This window comes from Loxodonta africana, chromosome 5 (assembly GCF_030014295.1).
Source record: "Loxodonta africana isolate mLoxAfr1 chromosome 5, mLoxAfr1.hap2, whole genome shotgun sequence".
NCBI lineage: Eukaryota > Metazoa > Chordata > Mammalia > Proboscidea > Elephantidae > Loxodonta > Loxodonta africana.
In genome coordinates this window covers 117692903-117716127 of record NC_087346.1, presented here as the reverse complement: position 1 = coordinate 117716127, position 23225 = coordinate 117692903, and the positions used below count along the sequence as shown (strand labels likewise).

At 40.5% G+C, this 23225-nt stretch overlaps 1 protein-coding gene across 5 annotated transcripts in view; it reads left to right on the top strand.

Annotated features, from left to right (window-relative positions):
- RHOH (ras homolog family member H) overlaps positions 1 to 23225 on the top strand; it is a 63586-nt gene that overhangs the window by 15715 nt on the left and 24646 nt on the right. Inside the window, exon 2 of one of the 5 annotated variants that reach the window (XM_064285912.1) lies at positions 14570 to 14665. The exons of 3 other annotated variants lie outside the window; for them this stretch is intronic. The gene's annotated coding sequence lies outside the window, so the exon portion shown is untranslated. Of the gene's footprint in view, positions 1 to 1916; positions 5251 to 14569; positions 14666 to 23225 lie in introns of those variants that run through there. One more of the 5 variants, XM_023549822.2, reaches the window with a different exon arrangement.

Genomic DNA, 23225 nt, shown 5'->3' with positions numbered 1-23225 from the left:
TCATAGGGAAGTCTAGGACCCATGAACAGTCTACTTCAAACCATTATTGTTGTTAACTGCCATCGAATTGGTTCCAACTCATGGTGACCCCATGTTCAACAGAATGAAACATCACCCATTCTGTGCTATCTTCACAATTGTTGGTATGCTTGAGTCCATTGTTGGGGCCATTGTGTATTTTGAGTGCTTTCCAACCTAGGGGGCTCATCTTCCAGCGCTATATCAGACAATATTCTCTTATGATCCATAGGATTTTCATTGATTAATTTTTGGAAGTAGATTGCCAGATCTTTCTTCTAGTATATCTTGGTCTGGAAACTCTGCTGAAACCTGTCTACCATGTGTGACCCTGCTGGTATTTGAAATACCAGTGGCATAACTTCCAGGATTATAGCAACATGTAGGCTACCCAGTATGACAAACTGAGAAATGGGTGGTGGTTTCAAACCATTACCCCCCCAGTGCCATCAAGTCAATTCATTAGGAGGTGGTAATTAAGAATAAACACACAATAGAATGTGGGCGTGATATGTCCAGAAAACATCTTGGGCCTTAAGGTATGATAACATTACATTAAAGAAGGAAAGAAAGTATAATTTTTTTAATGAAATGTAGCACTTTATATAATGGCACTCTAGCAATTAAAATAGTAACAAGAGTTAGACATATGCCATAACAACAATATTTCACAAAATAAACATATCAAAGCTAAACATCACTGTAGCTGTGATTCTAAGATTATCTACTTCACATGGCCTTAGAGTAATTTTAGTACTATAATAAGATCTCGAATGGCCTTTAACATTTTGGAGTCTTCTAACTTTACACTGCAGATGATTCTTTTACTTTAAAGAATTTTTCACACTGCCCGTCATCAGGGCTTCTAGTCTCTTGGGACATGGCATGATAAATCAAAGACTTACTCAACAACCCTTCTTAATATTGGAGGCACGATGCAGGGTCTGTTGAACGTGCAGGAGACTGACACCTGAAGTCAGACCTCCCTCAACAAGCACCTCTGCTGACTGTCCTAGTCCCCAGCTGATAGGGCTTTTCATGAACTGATTTGCTTACACTTTAACGCAGTGGTTCCTAGCCAGTTTTTGGTCACAAATTCCCTTGAGAGCTTGAGGAGAACGAAAAACTCTCTCCTGGAGAAAAAGCATATATACAGGAACATGCACATTTGCCATACAGTTTTAAGGGATTTATTGCTGCTGGTAGCCATTGAGTTGGCCCTCAAGCCATGGTAATCCTACACACAACCGAAAAAAATGCTGCCTGATCCTGTGCCATCCCCATGATTGGTTGCATATCAGACTGTCGTGATCCATAGGGTTTTCACTGGCTAATTTTTCAGAAGTAGATTACTAGGTCTTTCTCCTTAGTCTGTCTTAGTCTGGAAGCTCCACTGAAGCCTGTTCAGCATCCCAGCAATGTACAAGCCTCCACTGACAGATGGATAGTGACTACACGTGAGGTGCAGTAGCTGGAACTTTGGGTATCCCTCATGGACCCTCTAAAGCCCATGCACGGACTCCCGGGGTCCACAGGCCTCAAATTAAGAACTCCTATCTAAGAGGCTGTCTGTACATCGGAGGAGGTAAACATCACTGTAGCTGTGATACTAAGATGATCTACTTCGCCTGGCTTTAGAATAATTTTAGTATTATAATAAGATTTCAAAAGGCCTTTAACGTTTCAGAGTCTTCTAACTTTATACTGCAGACCATTCTTTTACTTTAAAGAATTTTTCACATTGCCCGTCATCAGGGCCTCTAGTCTCTTGGGACCCCAAAAAAAAAAACCAAACCCAGTGCTGTCGAGTTGATTCTGACTCATAATGACCCTATAGCGATGGCACTGAGTTTGGTTTTTTTTTTTTGGGGGGGGGGCGGGGGGCCTTAATTCTGAATTCTCATAAATGAAGCCAGGGTCAGTTCCCCTTTGGGAAAGCAGCCTTTCAAGATTTTACTTTAACGTCTTACCTGCTGTTATTTGATACCATGGGTGGTACAATAAACAAGGCAGCTTATAAATACAGATTTGAAACTCCAGAGGGTAGTGAGTGGTGTGTGGGGTCAACTGATGCCCTTCTATGAAAATCAGATAGCCAGCCAGGCTGCTGTTAGCATAATGCAATTGCTTCTGAGTGGAAGATGTAAGTTTTCTTCTCTGAAGCTGAGCATCTGGTTGGGCCCTGATGACTTTGGGGGTAGTTCTCTTCCTATGTAGAAACCCAGTTGACCCTCTACCATTAGTGGGTGCCCAACTTGTAATTCAGGGAACTGGCTGTTTTTGGTTGAAAGATCATGCCTTTGTTAATCCCCTGTTCACTGGGACCGTGATAGGGCCTAAGTCTTCTTCCCCCAAACCCACCTGTTTAAATTAGCCAACTCTTCTGCAAGTGATAAGATGAAATCATGTTATCATGTCATGGCCTTAGAGTTGGGGAGCCACAGGGTGGGGAGGGGAAATGCACCAATCCTCAACCCTCCAGAAAAAATGTATGTGTACCTGGGTAAATGAATTGTGAAATGAGTCAAGGTTCTCTTAGCCTGAGGATAGCGAAAGAATTGTAGATCTCTACTGGTTTCCCAGGGCTGCTCCAACAAATTACTATAAACTGGGTGGTTTAACACAATAGAAATTTATTCTCTTAAATTTATTCTGGAGCTAGAAGTCTGAAATAATAGTATTGGAGGGAGGGTCTGAGGGAGACTCTGCCCCATGCCTCTCTCCTAACTTTGGCGGTTAACAACAATCCTTGATGATCTCTTGCTTGCAGATGCATCACTCCAATGTCTGCTTTGTCTTCATACATCATTCTCCTGTCTGTGTCTCTGTATCCAAACCTCCCTCTCCTTTCTCTTATAAAGACACCAGTCATTGAATTTAGGGCCCACCCTAATCCAGTAAGGAACCCCGTTGGCACAGTAGTTGAGAGTTCGCCCACTAACCAAAAAGTCGGCAGTTTGAATCCACGAGCCAATCCTTGGAAACTCTGTGGGGCAGTTCTACTCTGTCCTATAGGGTCACTAGGAATCAGAATCGACTTGACAGCAATGGGTTTCTAATCTAGTATGACCACATCTTAACATGACCTGTTTCCAAATAAGGTCACATTCACAGGTACTGGGGAGTGAGGAAATACCCCTGGTGGTGCAGTCATTAAATACTTGGCTGCTAACTGAAAGGTTGGCAGTTCGAACCCAGCGGTCACTCCATGAGAGAAAGATGTGGCAGTCTGACTCTGTAAAGATTTTCAGCCTTGGAAACCTTGTGGGGAAGTTCTACTCTGTTCTATAAGGTCACCATGAGTTGGAATGGACTTGACAGCAATCAGCTGGGGGGTGGGAAGGGGGATTGGACTTGAACATATCTTTTTGTGGGACCCAATTCAACCCACTATCTTATCTTTGAGGTAGAAAATCTGTAACAATATATCCAAATAATTAGTGCACCTCAACTTCTATAACCATTTTAATTATTCTACACTTATGACTAGGTTTCCTGCCAATTTCATTATGTGTTTTAATAATCCTACTGCATCATAGGATCCTCGGTTACAGGCCTCAAAACAGGAATATTCCATGAACACCAAAAGCCTGGAGCAAACTCTCTTATCCCTCTTATCTCCTGGATATGGCTTCCCCAGCTTGTCACTCCACCTAGCAACGGAGTGGCTGATGCAGGGACCTGACTAGAACCTGTCTCTTTCCTGCTGCTTTTCCTTCCTTTCAGGGCTTCCTGCACCAGGCAAAAACCCTACTTTTTCCTTTGTCTTCCCTCACTCCTGGTCTAGCTATCGCTTCTCCAGCACTGTGACGTGCACATACCACACCATGAAACTTTTCCTCCCTTTCTTGCATTTTTTTCTCAGTTGTGACAAGAATTTTTGCCTGTCTTTGTTCCAGTCGTGACCTGAAAATGATGCCTGTGATTCCTCTTTCTAAAGAGGAAAAGGAAAACCAGATATTTGAATTCAAATTTTACATGATGTAAAACTCCCAACATCAACTACAAAACCCTTAAAAAAAAAAAAGGTTGCCATCGAATCCATTCTGACTCATAGCGACCCTATAAGAACTGACCCATACGGTTTCCAAGGAGTGGCTGGTAGATTTGAACTGCTACAGAAATTCCCTTTGATATACTGTACTTTCCTTTGGTAAACCTTGATTTTCCTTAAGCCCCAATATTTGTGGGCCATAACTTGAAGTTTGCATTGATCATCTCTCTTTCTGTGGTGGTGATGACGGAGCGTGGAGAACAGGTACAAGAGGGGAGAAGGCAGAAAAACCTTACGTATTGACTCTACCACAATTTCCTACATCTGCGAAAATCACAGCATCACTCTATTTCTAGACACAGAATATCTGGAAATATCAGAGAAATACTTGAAATAATGCAGGCTTTTAAAAGTCTAATAATAAAACATGCTTATTGTTGCAAATGTGGCCTATGCCTTTTAACTGAAATACGTTTGCGTACATTTTATTTGTATTTATTTAATTAAGTTTATCTAAGTTTTTACGCATTAAAAATACCATCATTCCATTCCTTTCCCTCTAAGATGTGCACATCTGTAGAAAGAAGCTTAAAGTAAAGATTGCTTCCCAAGGTGCCAGAAATGCAATAAAAATGCTTAAAAGGATTATTCGAATTAACAAAGGGCAAATATGGGTATTTTTTCTGAGGCTTGTTGTTATCTTTTCTTTTTGTTTAGCCTCTGCATCTCAGGAAAAACAATTAAAATATAGATCGTGGCAATGTGTCCATTAAATTCTAGAGCTATGAAAATACATGGACAGTCTTCACATTTTGGTGGTGGTGGGGCTCTGTGTAAACCTTGGATCAAAAGTTCAAAACCCAAACCAATAGTTTTGGATTTGTCCCAGGGTGGCCCATATGACAGTCATCCAGGACAGACCTGTCACACAGATCTATGGAAGGAAAAACAGAAGTGTTTCTTACAATAGGCACTAGACTCAGGGTTTTCAGTTGAAAAACTAGATTATGCAATTTTGTACTCAAGAAAAGAAATCATCAGCGTTTTCAGCTTAAGTTCATTTTCACTTTTTTTTTCTAAACCATAACCAGATAAGTTATGTTATCTTAAACTTTCTTCTGAGGGCTTAAATGATCACACTTTTTAAGTTTTCCTACGTTCATTCGCGCTATCTGGAGTCTAAATGTTGTGCTCCTTCTTTTATTCATTTGGGCATGACTTATCTTGTTTCTCAGCAGGTATGTAATTCATCATTTTATCAATTATAGTATAAGTATATTTATAAATATAAATATAAAAATCCCCAATATATATAATGTTTCCTTTGTCAATTTTCAGGGTGTGTAAAAACTCTTAAGTACTACTTATTAACTAACCAATAACTGATAAAAAGTAAGATAAATAACAAAATTCAGTTGCCTTTACAGTCTTTTAGGGTTTGAGTAGAAACAATTTTTTTTTTTTTTGTAATAGAGAAACCTAAAACCACCTCAAATGCCCAACAGAAAGATATGGTTAAATAAATTATCTTTCAGCTTATTAAACATTCATTAAATATTATTTCGGAAGAATGCTTAGTTACTCATAAAAAACTCAGAATATAAAACTCTGTGTTTCTGGTTTAAAAAAGGTTTACCTCCATATTTTACACACAAATTCAAAATATGGAAGTAAATAAACCGATACTTTAAAAGTTATTCTCTAATGTGTGGTAAGACTACATATGAGTTTTTAATGTTTTTTCTTTTTTTCCTAAATCTTATGTAATGAGCATGTATTATTTTTGTAATAAAAAAGTGTTAATAAGCCTTATCAAACCTTATCAAAAGAAAGTCAATTTATGGTATGAGGTTAATAATGAAACTAGTAAAATGAATTTGATTTAATAATTATTTTGACATTTTGAAAGAAACTACATGTTTGAAAATTTTAAGTCTAAAACTAAATCTTACTTATTAAGATTTAGAAAGATTTTGAGTTTTTCGGGTCTTCTACTTTGATAGGAGACCTGGTGGCACAGTGATTAAGAGCTTGACTACTAACCAAAAGATGGGTGGTTTGAATCCACCAGCCACTCCTTGGAAACCCTGTGGGGCAGTTCTACTCTATCCTATGGGGTCGCTGTGAGTTGGAATTGACTCAATGGCAAGGTTTTTTTTTTTTTTTTGTAATATCAGAATTTAAGCAAAATAGAAAATATCCCAGTGGTGAATACAGATGATATTTAAAAATTTTTAACATGTGCAAAGATTTCCAAAAGAATCTTTTGTAAGTGCGTTTTCCTTACTCATCATAAATATCCAATTTAAAAATAACTGATTTATGAACATTTTAAAAGACACACCTATTAGATAAATAAAGATATATTTATTCATTCTGGTAAAAAGAATGAAAATTATCTTGTCCCTTTCGTGGCCATTTCTCTATACAGTCATACCAAATAGCTAAAAGTTTGTTAGTTTTAAAATACCAAATATTAGTTGGGATATTTTGAAATTATTTGAACAGTGGATTAGTTTAGCGAAGGAGCAAGTTTTCTTTTTAAACATGTAAGGGAAACTTCTCGTTTGATTTGTGTAATATTCCTGATTACATGTTTTGTTTTTGTGCATCTTTCTTTCTCTGGTTTTGGTGTAGCAACAACTCTTACGATGATACTAGGACAGCTATAGCTCATGAGACACTATATCAGTTAGGAATGCTTTCAGCTGCAAGGTATACAATACCTGACTAACAATAGCTTAAAAAATCAGGATTTATTTTTCTTACATAACAAGCAGTCTGGAATTCTGTGTTGCTGGCACACAGTGGCTCAATGATACTCTTTTTTTCTGCGTGGTTGTTCTGACAGTCTTTTTTCATGGTTTTGAGATGGCAGCTGCAGTTTCCAGCACTGTGCCTCCTTTGAGAGGGTTGGGGCTGGGTGGTGGTGGGAAGGAAACTGAACTGGCAGTGGCTGTTTCCCCCCCACCCCAGGAAAACAAGAATTTTCCCAGAAACCTTCCAAACAGATGTCAGTTTTGGTGTCATTGGCTAGAACTGGGTTATTTGACCACCTCAGTTGTGAGAGAGACAGGGAAACAGGAAATAGAATAGCTTAGGCTGCGCATTCTTAATGGGGAGAGGGGTGAGGGATGGGAAGGTAGTGGGATTGGTAATAGGTTAAGGCGTTGTTGTAGTGGTGGTGTTGATATCATTCCTAAGGGTGAGAATTTTTTTTTTTTGGGGGGGAGGCTGAAAACATTTTACTGTTTATATATATAAGGCACAGATATATATATACAATACATAAACAGGTATATAGTCTATGCATGGTATTAAAATTTCATGGGTGGGGCGATTATGAAAATAGTGTCTAAAATGCTCTGGGTTTGTAGGGGGTGATAATGAAATAAAGGTTGAGAAACACTGGCCTAGACTAAGCATCATCTATTGCCTGAGGCTTTGCACATTGTTTTATAAACGAAACTGGTTTCTATTCCCAAAGATGAAGAAGGCACGGGTATTGAGTAGAAAACTAACAACACCTGCCACATATAATGTCATAAACTAAATTAAGGAACAGCTTATACTATCTTGTAATAGTTGGTCTTCTCCCACTGGAGAGTGAACTTCTTAAGAGTAGGAATGAGTCTTATTCATCTTTGCGTATTAGTTTGCTAGGCCCTCAATAAGCACTTAGCTGCTAACCGAAAGGTCGGCATTTCAACCCACCAGCTGCTCTGTGGGAGAAAAGACCTGGTGATCTGCTCACATAAAGATTACAGCCTAGGAAACCCTATGGGGCAGTTCTACTTTGTCATATAGGGTCCCTATGAGATGGAATCGACTAGATGGCACACAACAAGAATGAATGGTATAAACATTTTACATTTTACCTAAATATGTTTTACTGTTGGATCAACCTTCCCCAGACACCAATTTTAACATATATTCCTACACAAAAGCCTTCAATCTCTTCCAACCAAGGAACCCTGGTGATGCAAGGGTTAAGCACTCGTCTGCTAATTGAAAGGTTGGCAGTTGGAACCCAACAGCAGCTCCACAGACAAAAGACCTGGTGATTTGATTCAGTAAAGATTACAGCCTAGGAAACCGCATGGGGCAGTTCTACTCTACCATATAAGGTCATTATGAGTCAGAATCTACTTGATGGCACATAACAACAATAGCTTCCAATTTTTTACAGGCACAAGGTCCATCTTCTCATTCTCATTTCCTACCACTTCTCCAACTCTCCTCTGAGGTCCAGGTGCGCTGAACTATTGGTGCCTAAACACCTCTTGCTCCCAGGCTTCTGTCCCTTTGCACCTGCAGTTTCCCCTCGGCACCCTGCCAAACTCCTTCCCCCTTGCAACTGTCTTCAGACATCACTTCCTCCATGAGGCCTTGGGCAGTAATGCTGACCTGGAATGCCCTTTCCTCCTTCTTCCACCTTTTCAAATCCTTCCCTGCACAGAGTAGCTAGGTCCCACTTGCTCCACAAGTTCTTCCCAGCCCATGCACATTTCCATCCTCCTTAAATCCTATTGTGTTTCTGGCCTGTTTAATTCTTTTATGTATCTAGTTAAGAAATTATTTGGCTTCCCAATTATGGAACAAAATGGTATTCAGTAAATTTCAGATTGGGCCATTGTGATCCATAGGGGTTTCAGTGACTGATGTTTTGGAAGTAGATCACCAGGACTTTCTTCCTAGTCCATCTTAGTCTGGAAATCTGTTCAGCATCATAGCAACACACAAGTCTCCACTGAGAGATATGTGGCTGCATCTGAGGTACATCAGCCAGGAGTCAAACCCAAGTCTCCCCCATGGAAATGGAGAATTCCATCACTAAACCACCGTTGCCCTGAATGAAGTAATTAGGTGTACCTAATGTCTTTAATTGTTGCTGGTCTGATTCAAACATCCACAGCAGGATAAATTCCAGGAGGGTAAGGAATTACTCACAATTCTTATATGCAGTGTTGTGCATTAAAAAGACAAAAAACAAACAAAAAAAACTGCCGTCAAGTCAATTCCGACTCATGGTGACCCTACAGGACAGAGTAGAACTGCCCAGTAGGGTTTTCAAGGAGCACCTGGTGGATTCGAACTAACGACGTTTTGGTTAGCAGTTGTAGCTCTTAACCACTGTGCCACCAGGGTTTCCAAATGGCCAAGAAGTAGTTGGAAATTCTGTTTAATTTGTAGTTCTAATGCCCACTGTACAGGCATACCTCAGAGACGTTGCAGGTTTGGATCCATCAGAGGAATCACTATCTATGGCGGCTATAGCCTTATAAAGTAAGCTTCTTCAATAATAAGACTTGAAAGTTGACATTACTCCTTGATCCATGGGCTGCAGAATGGATGTTGTATTGGCAGGTACGAAAACAACATTAACCTCATTGTACATCTCCATCAGAGCTCTTGTGTGACCAGATACATTGTCAATGAGCAGTAATATTTTGAAAGGAATCTTTTTATCTGAGCAGTAGTTCTCAATGGTGGGCTTCAAATATTCAGTAAACCATGTTGTAAACAGATGTGCTGTCATCTAGGCTTTGTTGTTACATTTATAGAGCACAGGCCGAGTAGATTTAGCATAATTCCTAAGGGCCCTAGGATTTTCAGAATGGTAAATGGGCATTGGCTTCAACTTACAGTGACCAGCTGCGTTAGCCCCTAATAAGAGAGTCAGCCTGTCCTTTGAAGCTTTGAAGCCAGGCATTGACTTATCCCTAGCTATGAAAATTCCAGATGGCGTCTTCTTCCAATACAAGCCTGCTTCATCTACATTGAAAATCTGTTGTTCAGTGTGGCCCCCTTCATCAGTTATCTTAGCTAGATCTTCTGGATGACTTGCTGCAGCTTCTACATCAACACTAGCTGCTTCACCTTGCACTGTCTTATTAAGGAGAAGGCTTCTTTCCTCAAACCTCACTAACCAACCTCTGCTAGCTTCCAACTTTTCTTCTGAAGCTTCCTTACCTCTCTCAGCCTTCACAGAATTGAAGAGAGTCAGGGCCTTGTTCTGGATTATGTTTTGGTTTAAGGGAATGTTATGGCTTGATCTTCAGGTTTGATCTTCTATCCAGACCACTAAAGTTTTCTCCGTATCAGCAATGAGCCTGTTTTGCTTTTTTATCATTCGTCTGTTCACTGGAGTAACCCTTTTAATTTGCTTCAAGAACTTTTCTTCTGCATTCACAACTTGACTATTCGGCGCAAGAGGCCTGCCTTGGCTTCCAACATGTCTTCCTCACTATGCTTAATCATCTCTACCTTTTGATTTAAAGTGAGAGATGTGTGGCTCTTCCTTCCACTTGAACACTTAGAGGCCATTGTAGGGTTATTCAGTGGCGTAATTCCAATATTATCGCGTCTTAGGCAATAGGGAGGCTTGAGGAGAAGAAGAGAGTTGGGGGGAAGAACAGCTGCTCCATGGAGCAGCTAGAATACACACAATGTTTATTGATTAAGTTTGCCGTCTTATATGCGCACGATTCATGGCACCTGAAAACAGTTACAATAGTAACATCAAAGGTCACTGACCACGGATCACTATAACAGATGTAATAATAGTGAAAAAGTTTGAAATATTTACCAAGATGTAACACAGAGACACATAGCAAGCACATGCTTTTGGAAAAATGGCGCTGATAGACTTGCTCAACTCAGGGTTGCCACAAACCTTCAATTTGTAAAAAACCCAGTATCTGTGAAGTGCAATCAAATGAGGTATGCCTGTATTTGTGTTTTAATACAGATATGCCCAACATCTTGGGGATTCACTCTCAAGAGAAAAATCTAAAGACTTGACCTAAGAACTAAATACTGTCCACTAGCTTCCTTCTGCTCTCTAGTTCCTGATCCTCAATGCATGAGAGGACTGGAGGCACTGAAGTGCCATGTGAAGTACAGGACTTGATAGTTAGACAGACCTAGATTTGAGTCAGCCCTGGTTCTGCTACACTTAGCTGTGAACCTGGGACAAGTTATTTAATTTCTCTACACTTCAGTCTCATCATCTGAAAAGTGGGGGTAGTATTATCTACCATGTGGGGTTGTTGTGAGGATAAAATGGGGTCACTTGTGAAAGTCTCTGGCACCTTGCAGGCACTCAGTAAATGATGGCATGGCTTATCAGCCTCATATTTTGGGGGCAAAATTCCTTTTGTTTTACTTAGTTTGCCTCACACGTTCTCTTGAAGAGAGGAAGTCACTTAGGTAAACTTGTTTAGAAAGTATTTCTATCTGGGGTGCTGGAATAAGAGGAATACCTGATCTTCATAGCATTTGGAGGGGGAATGAAACCCTCTTGTTTTATGGATGATGAAACTAACGCCCAGAGAGGTTGAGTAACTTGCTGCTAAGAGATTGGGAGCTGCTTCCTTTGCCATTTCCCTATGGGTAGTGTTCCCCTAAGCTGGACGGCTTGATTATCCCAAGTCAAGAAGAGTGCTGTGGGGGATGTTATCAGATGCCTCTGAGCCACAGTCCTTCTTAAAAAATGAGGGGCCTAGAACACTCAGTTCTATGCAAGAGTAGCAGTGGTGACTTATAGCTGAGAAGACACTGACATTCAGCAAGGGGAAGATCATTGTTAGAGAAAGGGAAGCCCTCTATGTCATTATGTGCACAGTGGTGCAAAAAAGGAGGAGATATGGTTTAACCCAAAGATAGTCGACTCTATGGTAGGGAAGTTTCCTGGGACCCTGTTATGGAAAAATGGCAAGTGTAGGTTTCACTGCTCTGGTTCCTGCTGTTATTTCTCTATCTCTGTCTCTATCTCAACTCTATCTGTCTCTACATCCATCATCTTAGACCAGGTTAGTAGTTTCATGGGAAATGGAACCCTGAAGAGGCCACTGAAAGGTTATCAAATTTAGTCTTACTAGGTAAGATTTATTAATATGAAACTAAACAAAATCACAATAAACCAAAACCAAACCCAGTGCCATCAAATTGATTCTGACTCATAGCGACCCTATAGGACAGGGTAGAACTGCCCCACAGAGTTTCCAAGGAGCACTTGGCTGATTTGAACTGCTGATGTAGCAGCTATAGCACTTAACCACTACACCAACAGGGTTTCCGCAGAATCACAAAGTTATCTAAAATAAATAAACCTGTGTTGATTTGCAAGTTTCTGGGTCTGGTTGAGAGAAGCAATAACAGTAACAGACGTGAAGGAATAGTTACCAAAGAGTCCCTCTGTTGAGAGAGGCGGTGGAGGAAAATTCCAGTTGGTGCTTGGGGAGAACAAGTGTTTTCAGCTATACCCAGAAAAAAACCCAGTGCCATTGAGTCGATTCCGACTCATAGTGACACTATAGGACAGAGTAGAACTGCCCCATAGAGTTTCCAAGGAGTGCCTGGTGGATTCGAACTGTCGAGCCTTTGGCTGGCAGCTGTAGCACTTAACCACTATGCCACCAGGGTTTCCAATAAGGTTTTCAACCAACACGTGGTGGATTTGAACTGCTGACCTTTTGGTTAGCAGCCATAGCTCTTAACCACTACATCACCAAGGTTTCAGCTATATAATTCTAAAACAACTGCCCCTATTCAGCTGTACCTTACCCTCTTCTAGTTCATTTGGTTTAAAAGTTTATTTGCACAAGCTTTGTATATTGTAGGGGTACTGTGAAGATTTCCTCCTTGTAATGCAAGTTCTTTAGTTTCTACAATCTCCTCTTTGGAGATTTGGTCAGAGGCCTGTGGTATGGGTGGCACTTTTAGAATGGTGAAGAGGAAGGAAGCTTTATTATGGATGTCTGCATGGTATATGTGAGTGTGCACCAGATAACATACATAATGTACAAGTGAAGAGTTGGTTAGAGGTGGGTAGAATGGTGGTGGGGTGATTAGCTTCTGGTGCATTTCAGCTTCTTTTAAGATTATGGGATTAAAAAAAGGGTTAGCTAATGCTGGTGCCCAGGGTGGTCTCTTTTGGAGTTTTCCTATTGTCTCCTTGAATGTAATTTGAGGAGGGCTTTTGAATTACTAAGGCAAGACTGGGGAAGCCTAATACATGAAGATGACATTTCCTGAGAGCCAGATTTAAGTTGAGGATTAAGGTCTAAATTAGCATGTAATGGATCTAAGTATTCACTGTCAAGAGCTGGAATCGTTCCCTAAATGGAATTGTAGTCTGATTGAAGAAAGTAATTTATATGTGTGAACGTATTATATTATGTAAGAACTAATTATATAATATAGAATATAAATATATATCATTTATATTATTATGATATATTATTATATAATAACTAATAATATAATATGTAAAATTATATATGCAGTCATGTGCCATATAATTGCATAATAGCAGTTAGGAAAACATTCGATCACATATACGTCTGTGGTCCCCTAAGGTCTTTTTTTTTTTCCTAATGGAAATATAGCTTTCCTTTTGTTTATTATTTCCCCCTAATGGTTTTTAGGAGCCTCTGTGCACAGTGGTTAAGAGCTTGGCTGATACTCAAAAAGGCTCACCAGCTACTCTTTGGAAACCCTATGGGCAGTTCTACTCTGTCTTGTAGGGCCCCTATGAGTCAGAATTGCCTCCATGGCAACGGGTTTGGGGTTTTTTTTTTTTTTGGTAATGGTTTTAAAGACCCCAAACCCTCAGAGTGAAAGAGTAGCAGTGCTCCAGCGCGCATCCCAATACTCCAGCGCTTCCTCCTCTGCCTCCTCCTCTTCCTTCCATTCCTCCTGGGTTCATTCACCTGCCCAGCAGCCTTGCGGCTTGGCAGTGCCTGCCGAGGCTCCTCCACTTCTGCCATGGGTGCTGAGGATGTGCTGGCTAGCTCAGGGCACTTGCAGGCTGCTGGCTCCGTGGCAGCAGCTCCACATGATTAGGAAGCAGCTGCACCCAGGGTGGCAGCTGCCAGGGCCATCACCACCAGCCTAGCTCCTGACACCTGCACATCTGCTCCCCACCTGGTCCCTGCTGCCACCTCTCTGCGCCCCCGCATGCAGCCTCTACTGTGCCTAGCTGTGTGAAAAGTCCCCATCTGGCTGCCTGAGTAGCGTTTGCCTGGCCACCAGCTGCACACCAGTAAGGCTGGCCTCTTGTATCCAGTGGATACAACTCTTGAGCTTTGTCTGATGAGCTCCCATAAGATTTTAATAGGCTTTAGGGGGGTTTGTTGGTAACTATGGTTTTTTTTTTCTTTTTATGGGTTGTATGGGGACTGCCCGTATGTAGTGTGTTCCCACAACGTGCAACTTGTATAACATCCTATTTCACAGGACGTATCATGGATGTTAAGCGACCTTGACTATAAATTATAAAACAAGAAGTTAATCAGAAAGCAAGGTTTATTTTTCATGAAAGCATAGACAACAAGAGAGAATGAGACTCATTCTTTGGCACCTCCCATCCATGCATTGTCAAGAATCTTGGCTAATGGACTTTCTGTATTTCGATCACATTGACAAGACCATCCTTATCAGGAAAAAGGATGCTTTAGGTTGAAGTATGTCCTTAGATCATTCAACTAAGTCCTGTCACTCTGAATCCCTGCTGACCAGCACCGGTTTTCATTATAGTTTGCTTTCCGATAGCTCTCCCTATGAAGAAAGAATATACAGATCGTGTTGATGGTTTCAGTGTTCTAGCCTTTATGATAACTGCATATCTCATTGTCAACAAGTGAATCGGTATGTAAACAAATCTCATGAGTTTGGTTAAAGTGAGTTTCCACCTGGAAAGTCAGATATTTTCTTGGTAATTGTCAGAATCAGATTTTGAGGCTATGAGGTAAGGCCAAAAGCCATAGAAAAGTCATTAAGTTGACGAGAACTGCCTGATAAGGCTGCCCATTTTCTTTCAACCTGGAACAAATATATTCATGAAGTTTAGTCTTCATCAGACATCAAGAGTGCTGGGGGCAGGGGGGCGGGGAACAAGCTGGTGGCAGGGGAGATAGGAAGGCAGTTAATTTTGAACACCACAACAATTTCCCTTCCATATTAGTCAGTCTTGCTTTGGGTAGTAATGCATGCCTTAAGGGAATAAAAATGGTGTCTTTGATGGCACGTTGCCCTCTATCCTTGAAAAATTATTTGTATGAATTTGAGGAGCCCCGCTGGTGCAATGGAGCCCTGGTAGCCCAGTAGTTAAGTGTTAGGCTGCTAATCAAAATGTTGGCAGTTGGGATTTATAAGCTGCTCCTTGGAAACCCTACGGGGCAGTTCTACTCTGTCCTATAGGGTCACTATGAGTTGCAATCAACTCGACAGCAACAGGTTTGGTTGGTTGGTGGTGCAATGGTTAAGTGCTTGGCTGTAAACTGAATGGCTGACAGTGACTTTGCTGGGGTGGGGGTGGTGTGCGGGGGATGCTGGCAATCTGCTTTTGTAAAAATTAAACTAAAAAATCAATCCGTTGCCATTAAGTCAATCCCGACTCACAGAGATCCTACAGATTACAGCCTAGAAAACTCTATGAGGCAGTTCTACTCTGTCAGTATGAGTTGAAAATTGACTTGAAGACACCTAACAACCACAACCAAGGCTTAGGATGAAGATGCTTTTCTTTGGAGAGAATTTGAAAACTTCTGCCATGTGCCTGGGTTTGCCAGGTGCCAAATACATTGGGCTGCAAATCCCTGGGAAGGTCTCTGGGTACGATCTTTCAAGGACAGATTTTCTGGTCCCTTTCTTCCTTACCTCCCGTCCTCCTTCCCTTCATTTCCCCTTCTGTCTAAACAAGGCCTAGGTAATGCCCCCTCCAGTTCCTTGGGAATAGAATAGATGGTGGGTTTATCTCTGATTCACCTGTATCCTGATGGTATGCCCTTTGATGTCCCAGCTAATACACGTGTGTGAGATCCATTAGTTTATCCACCCTGGGGAGGAGGGGACTGGGCTTTGACTTCTGCCATTCTTGCCCCATGAGACCGTCAGGACTGCAGATCATTTTTCATTTTTTCAGCTCTGTTCTCCAGGTAACACGTGCTTCAGGACTAAAGCTTCTGCTTACCGCATCAGGTTCTCCTTTTCTGTTAGGTTTAGCCTGGGAGTTTGTTATATTTTCAGCTCTTTGATACTTCTAAAAAGATGATTTTTATATTTTAAAGAGTATTTTTAGTTTTTTTTTTTTTCCAAGAGGGAATTGAGGCAAAAAACACAGCTCTACATTATCGAAAGCCTGATCATTAAAATGTTTTCTTTATCCTTGCTAATCAGAAGCTGACCGGCTGCTAACCAAAAGGTCGTGGTTTGAATCCACCAGCCACTCCTTGGAAACCCTATGGGGGCAGTTCTACTCTGTCCTATAGGGTTGCTATGAATTGGAATTGACTTGACCACAATGAGTTTGTTTTTTTGAGTCAGAAGTTGTTTACTTTTAGTCTCTATTAAGAAAACTTTAAAAATTTATTTTTTTAAACCTGCAGAGCCCTGGTGGTACAGTGCTTAAGAGCTCAGCTGCTAAACAAAATGTCAGCAGTTCGAATCCAATAGCCACTCTTTGGAAACCCTAGGGGGCAGTTTTACTGTGTCCTGTAGGGTCACTATGAGTTGATAGACTTGATGGCAATGGGTTTGGTTTGGTTTGGTTTTTGGGTTTTCTTTAAACCTGATTTGGATGATTAGAAGCGTGAATTTAGTTAGAGTAATATTTTGTTAACCAAATAACAGGCTAGTGTACCGGTATCAAAATAGCACTCGGATCACATTGTTTCAGTATTTCTTGCAAATTTAAAGTGAAAACTTGTATGAGATATATTTATGGAACTTATGCTTTATGAAATGGATCAGTCCAAGTTTCTTCAACAAAATTTTTATTTTGTCTAAGTATAGATGATATTAAATCTTCAATGGAAATAAAGTATGAAAGTGCCATATTTGACTAAACAAAGACTAAAAGGAGCCTTAACATTTTTGGAAAGCAGGTCCTTATGAAATAATGATTCATTACCGCCCTGTTAATTGGTATCAGCAGGAAAGAGCAAAAGATGATTATAATCTCTTTGTGTTTCTGCTCCATCAACAAAACCAAGTTGGCCTGCTCCAGAAACTGTCTACTCAACTGCAAGTTAGCTGAATTATTTTGGGGAGAGGCCAAAGAATAAAATAAAAGAGAAAAAACAAAGCAAAAAAGAAAGAAAGAAATATAAGATCTTCTCACATTAGATATGAGTCTTTAGGCAAGAGGTTTACTTCTTTGAGTGTCAGTTTTCTAAGTGAAAATTTTGAGGATTAGACTGGATATGTGTTCCCCAAGCATGTTATGCAAACCAATGATAATAAGCAAGATCATTTTAGGGCAGGCATTTAAAAAGGTTTTTTATAATAATTATGTGTTTATTTTAATGTTTTCAAAAATATATATAATTACCAAGCAAATCTATGATTTCATGAATTTTATTGCTTAGGGCAAGGGCAAGGGCAGGTACAAAATGTGAGTTTATTTAGTGATGATTTTTTTAAAAACCAAGTAAATAATAGTTTGGCTACTTATAGGTATGGCAAAAATGACAAGTAAGGCAAACAGGTGACTAAAATTTGGGGTTGGATGAGATAACCTTTTAGATTTCAATCAACTTGATCATTCTGGGAATCAATGACAAAAGGGAAGTTTCAATAAATTCTGAAAGTGAGATCCATGCCCGTTACCTAGAAATCTCTTTTCCTAGGAGTTTAGTTGCCCCAGGAATTTTTCTAGCATGCTAAGCAGGATGGTCTGGCCACAATCCAAATCACTGGAATATTCTATGCTTAGAAAAAGATTTTTTTGTTTGTTTGTTTAAACTTGAGTAGTATCTGAAAGAGCCCTGTTGTGAGGAGTTACAGACTGAGAATGAGAAGGGTCCTTATGGACCCAGTGGTTCTATCTGCTCATTTGACAGATGAGGTGACTGTGGTGGGTGAGAGAGGGCCTTGAACTTCTTGAAGGTCATTTCCTTAGTCAGAGTCTCAGGACCCAGGCCTCCTGTGCTACTTTTCTTGGAAGTACTGTCCAGTGATACTAACAAGTGGTGCTCTTGCCCAGGGAGGAACTTCAGGATGCATTTATATTTTTTTTACCAAAGGATCTTGAGATTTTGTTTTTATAACTTTTTTGTTACAAAAGTAACATGTATGTTATGAAGGAAATTAGGAAAACATAAACACATAAGAAGAAAAAGCAATCATGTCAGTGAGAGCATTGTTAACATCTTAGTGTATTTTCTTACATCCTTTCTCTTTCTCTATTTTTTTAATTAAAAAATAAGGATCCTATTGTTTTGAGCTTGCTTTTTTTTCATGCAAGAATGTTGCCATACACTTTTCTCCACATAATTAAATGTTTTTCTATATTGGTAAGGAGTTGAATGACAAAAGAGATGGTCTCCCTTTCGCCCATGTGGAATGTTACCCTGTGAGGCACGTTGTCTTGCATTTAAAAAGTGGATGCAAATGAAGGCAAAAACAAACAAAAATGAAAAAATAGCACCAGTCAATTCCACAGTCAAGGACTGTGTTTTCTGAAAAACTCTGCTGTGAGAACAGATTTAGGATTATGCTTCTTGGTTTCACACACATTGATGATAGCTGTGTAGAGGCGTAAGCATTGGCATAATAGATGAATGTCAAACTCTAGTTAGGAAAAAAAGTTAGGAGCTATGGATAATCTAATGAGAGCTGCAATTCACTCTGCCAAGGGCAGATTGTTATCGAGAGCACCTCTCCATGATAGGGACTATACTAGTTGCTTCCTACAGGCATCTGGCCAACAATTTTTGGTTGTTTTAAGGCAATGGAACACTTGGCCTAGAACTTGCATCTTTGGTATGGTTTCTAACGATAAATGAGTGAAGTGGCCAATGGTAGCCTTTTTGTCCAAGAAAGCCACAAAGGTGTCTTAGAGAACTGAGGGATTTCATGGAGCCCAAACAATACTCACCTTTGGGTCTCTTGGCCTATTTGAACAACTACTACTCTGCTGTTGAGGGTCTTCAAATGGGTGGTAATTTCTCCAAATAGTCTCTGAGAGCTCTCTAGGTTCTCACTAGTTGCAAGTTCCTTTTGTCACAAATTAGGCCTGAGAACTCTAAACTGCATTGAGATATATTCCCAGGGAAAGGTGTTCAGGTTCTGTTTCTATCTTTTGTAAATCAAAGATGGTTCCTACCAAATGGAGCCTTGAAGTTAGACATACAAGAGGGCCTCTTGTGCTTAGTTTGGAGAAATCATCCATGCTGAGGGGTTCTTGGGACTCCTGCCTTGGAGTCAAAGTTGGGGATGGAGAAGGAAGGACAGGAAAGAGAAGGCAAGCCAAGACACGGGAAAAAGCCTGGGAGTCCAGAAGGCCATTTGTGGCAGATACTTGGGGATGTCTGCTCCTTCACCCTTTTCTCTGTTAGAGCCTGCTCTCAAGACAGCACATATGATATCCTGCCTTACTCTGGAGGCTCTGCTGAAATCTATTTGGCATCACAGCAATATACAAGCATCCACTGACAGATGGGTGATAGTTGCACATAAGGTGCATTGGCTGGGAATCAAACCTGGGTCTCCTATGTGGAGGGTGAGACTTCTACTACTGAATCACCAATGCTTTCAGAGAAACACAGAATATCAGCAGTGAAGGGACCCTCAGAGCCCATCTAATTCAATCTCTAATTTTACAGATGAGAACACTGAGGTTCAGAGAGGTTCAATAGCTTGAGCAAGATTGCACAGTTAGTGGTAGAGCCAGGATTTGAACCTGACTCTCAGCCTGGGGCTCTAGTCACTACAAGCTGCCTCTAGTGACAATACTGTGTGAAAAAATCTGGATTACTGTGCTGACTCTGCTAGGGGTATTTACATTTAAGATTTACCCATAACCAAGGGGGGATTTTTTAGTCCTCTATTACATCAGGCAACTCAAAATCTACCGATAAGGAAAAAAACTCCACCACATATTGTTAAGTGAAAAAGGCGTCCCAGGGATTATAGTGTGGTATGCTACAATTTTTGTATAAAAAAAAAGGATATGCGTGTGTGTATATGAATGATCTTTATACACATACATGTATACATATATGCATGTGAGTATATGTAATAATGTAATAGCTTTGGAAAAAATGCATGGGAATCGTCATTGCTTCAGAGAAGGTGATCTTCAGCCCCTGAGGGCCACCCTGAAGGAAGGCATGTTTTCTACTTTTTTACTCTTTGAAGTTTACTATATAAAAAAAGGCATGTACTAACTATTAAAAAAACTAAACATAAAGATACTTGAAGGTGATATGTGAACTCAAATAAGGGAGAAAAATAATACTCATTGAGGGTTTCTGGGAGGCCTCGTGAACAAGGTGGCATTTGAGCTGAGCTCTGGGGTGGGTAGTACTTTACCAGGAAGAGTCGGACAGGGAAGTTTCAGAACAGCTTGTACACTTATTTCTGTACAAATGGGTGCTTTCAGGAGGTGAGAACAGCACAATTGAGGGTATTGAAGCAGGAATAGCAGGGAGAGCTTTGGGGAGCTAGGTAGTCTGGACAGTTCGCAGCAACAATTAGGTAAAGGAAGGACAAGGAAAAAGAGAAAAAGGAAACAGAGGAGTCCCTGGGTGGTGCAAATGGTTAAGGCGCTCAGCCACTAACTGAAAGTTTGGAGGTTCGAGTCCACCCATAGTTGCCCAGAAGAAAGACATGGTGATCTACTTCCTTAAATTCAGCGAATGAAAGCCCTGTGGGGCATAGCTTTACCCTGACACACAGGGGGTTGCCACGCATTCGAGTTGACTTGATGGCAAATTTTTTTTTTTTTTAATGAGAGAGAAGGCTGAACGGAGGGTACATTCCACCTTAAGTTGCCATAAAGGGCTCTTTTTCAATTGGCTCAGGTGTCCCTTCCCAGGGTCACCTCCCACCTCTGCTTCAGCCGCGAGGACCAGCTCTCTGCTCCTCAGATGCACAGCCCTGTCTTCCCACACGCGCACCTCAGCACCAGCTGCATTTTCTGCCCGAATGCCGTCTGCCAATTCCATTTTCTTGCCCTCCGTGGAGACCCAGTTTAAATGTCACTCCTCTCCGCCCCCACCACCCTGGCAGATTTAAGCCCTCTGTCTTCAGTGTTCTCTTGGCATTTTGCATTTGCCTTCATTGCAGCACTTGTCCATTTACATTTTAATCTTTTGTGGGATGAAACCGGGAGTGAGATCATTTGTATGCAGAATGTTGCTTTTCTTCTCTCTAATTTAAAATCTCACTCTCTGAGGTCCCAGCTAGATGGGGCCTTATTATGATGAAGTACAGCCACAGTCATGCTCTCTTTGCCCGGCCATTGAATTACCTCTCCCCATGAAGTCACTTCTCCTATAATTAAAAGTCAGAAAACGAAAAAAAAAAAAAAAAATGAGAGTCAGGGACATTATCAATTAAGTAAAAAAAAAAAAAAATTAAGCCTCGAGTCCCAGTCTAAACTATATTAACATTTTCTTTGTTATTTTCTGTCCCCATTAGGCTCTTTACCAGTAGACCTAATTTAAAGCCAATTAGAGGTAGCTATTTTTTTTATCCTGCCATTTTTTCAGACCTCTGTGAATTTGGAACTTAATGTTAATAGAATATTATATATGCATAAGTAGTCAATCAAACAATTAAATAAGGATTTTGCTCTGGAGTATCCTGGTACTTTCAGGGTCATTATGAACTTGTGTCTCTCAATTTCTGTAAGTCCTTGTTCAGAGCAAAGCATTTAGAGGAATATTTAATCCTATCGCTATGTATTACATCTGCAATGTAATATATATATAACATATATATATTATATACATAGTGTTATTAGGTGCCATTGAGCTGGTTCCAACTCGTAGTGACCCTGTGTACAACAGAATGAAACTCTGCCCAGGTGTGCACCATCCTCACAGTCGTTGCTATGCTTGAGTCCATTGTTGCAGCCACTGTGTCAATCCATCTTGTGGAGGGTCTTCCTTTTTTTTGTTGACCCTCTACCAAGCATGATGACCTTCTCCAGGGACGGGTCCCTCTTGATAGCATGTCCAAAGTATGTGAGATGTAGTCTCATCATCCTTGCCTTTAAAGAGCATTCTGGTTGTACTTCTTCCAAGACAGATTTGTTCGTTCTTCTGGCTGTACATGGTGTATTCAATGTTCTTCATCAACACCATAGAACAAAGGCATGAATTCTTCTTTGGTCTTCCTTATTCACTGTTCAGCTATAGCAAATAAAAAGCACCTATATCTTATGGCTTCATAGGAATAGAGTTTTTGTTGGAGGTGATGACAAAGGTTTGAAAATAGTAGCAATGATTGCATAACGTTTTGAATGTACTAACACCATTGAATTATACGCTTATAATTGGTGAAATTGCAAATTTCCTGTTGTATTTTACCACAATTAAAAACAAAAAACACTAAATGACAAAAAAATAGACATACATCTATATTCCAAAAGCGGATTTTAAAAAATCTAAGCAAATATGTTCGAACTGTGTTCTTAGATTATTCCTCTTTGTTCCTCCTCTCCTTTAGACAATTTAAGAACTTGCTGTCCTCCTAGAGCAGTTTTATTTACAGAAGGACATTTGTAAGGTGAGCTGAGAATTTATCACAAGGCTAAGTTTGCCCACCATTACACACAGATAGACCTGTCCTTTGCCTGGAGCAGGCAGTGCACTGCTAGGCAAGGGAAGACAGTTCCCACCAAGGACACCAGACTGGGATTATGCATTTATTTCTATATAAATGGGTGCTTTTTTCAGTTACTAATATAACATGGGCATCCTTACTGAACAGTACATATGTTGTTGTGTGAGCTGCCACCAAGTGGGCCCCAACTCATGGCAACCCCGTGCATGACATGCACAACAGAACAAAATGCTGCCTAATCCTGTGCCATCTCCATGATTGGCTGCAGCTTGGACCTTTGTGATTTTTGGAAGTAGATCACCAGGTCTTTTCTCCTAATCTGTCTTAGTCTGGAAGCTCTGCCTAAACCTGTTCATCATCATAGCAACATGCAAGCCTCCGCTGACATACAGGTGGTGGCTTAGCATGAGGCGCGTTGACTGGGAATTGAACCCATGGATCCCACCTGGATCAACTGGACCAATAAGCAACATCATGATAAATGGAGAAAAGATTGAAGTTGTCAAGCGTTTCATTTTACTTGGATCTGCCATCAACATCCATGGAAGCAGCAGTCAAGAAATCAAAAGATGCATTGTGTTGGGCAAATCTGCTGCAAAAGACCTCTTTAAAGTGTTGAAAAGCAAATATGTCA